The sequence below is a fragment of the Haplochromis burtoni genome, unplaced genomic scaffold (genome assembly GCF_018398535.1).
Source record: "Haplochromis burtoni strain Fernald_Lab_line unplaced genomic scaffold, NCSU_Asbu1 Contig_3308, whole genome shotgun sequence".
NCBI classification, from domain to species: Eukaryota; Metazoa; Chordata; class Actinopteri; order Cichliformes; family Cichlidae; genus Haplochromis; species Haplochromis burtoni.
Genome location: NW_024585669.1, coordinates 1 through 1,168, shown reverse-complemented (window position 1 = coordinate 1,168; position 1,168 = coordinate 1).

Genomic DNA, 1,168 nt, shown 5'->3' with positions numbered 1-1,168 from the left:
AGCGGGTGGCTAACAGACATCTCTGAAAACGTCGGCGCACTTTTGCAAATATGCGATGTCTTGATAAACCAAGCAGATATTTGAAATGTACACAGCTACTTTATCTCTATTTTGTGACCCAGAAAGAATAATAAGACTAATTTTAAAACTTAGCAGCGGCCGCCATTGTTGGCAACTGAAATTTGGCTGGGCCGCGCTATGAATTCTGGGATATGGTGGGCCACGAAGGACACACCCGACCCATCCTTCAAAAATGAAGGACACATTTGAAGGAGTCGACGAATTGGGACAGCCTTCGTCGCCTGACTGTGACGTAATTGGTCTACAAATGCGGCCTCTGGAGGATGCAGCCGACGTTTTGGGACACAGCTCTGGTCTCTGGAACAATGTCTTGAGTGGTTTGCGTGTCATCACAAACGCCAGTTTGTGTGGGATTTCGTGGCGACGTGTCCTGGGCGCTGACGAGGTGTCGGCGATTGCATCTTAGGAATTGACCATCACCTGTTTTGATGTGATAGCTGCGTGGGGTCTCTGCTGGTTTGACAATAATGGCTGGCTGCCATGTCCCATCTTCTTGTTGGTAGCGTATTAGTGCTCCAGCCTGCAGTGTCGGCAGGGGTCGGGCGGATGTGTCATAATGTCTTTTCTGACGGAGTTGACATTCCTCCCGTCTTTCTTGCACAAGGCTTTGTGGGGAGACCTGAGGGCGGAGCTGTGTAGTTGTTGAGGGCAAAACGGAGTGCAATCTACGGCTCATGAGGATTTGGGCTGGGGATTTAAGGCCATCAACAGATGTGTTCCTGTACTCCAGCAAGCTCAAGTAGGGATCCATCCTGTCCTGTTTTGCTTTTGTCAGAATACATTGTGCAGTTTGGACAGTCTTTTCAGCTAAGCCGTTGCTCTGGGGGTAACGTGGGCTTGATGTAATATGCTGGAATCCCCAGTACTCTGCAAAACGTCTCAACTCTTGTGAGCTGTAACATGGTCCGTTGTTGCTTATGACTTTGTTCGGAATGCCATGTGTGAAGAGTGTGGCTTTCATCTTGTGAATCACAGCTGCTGTGGTGATGTGGTGAGGAGTGATGAGAGGCGCGAGTGGTAACATCTAGGAGGAGCTTCTGTCTGTGTTCACACAGCAGAACCAAGCACAAATGGAGCTGGAGTCTTT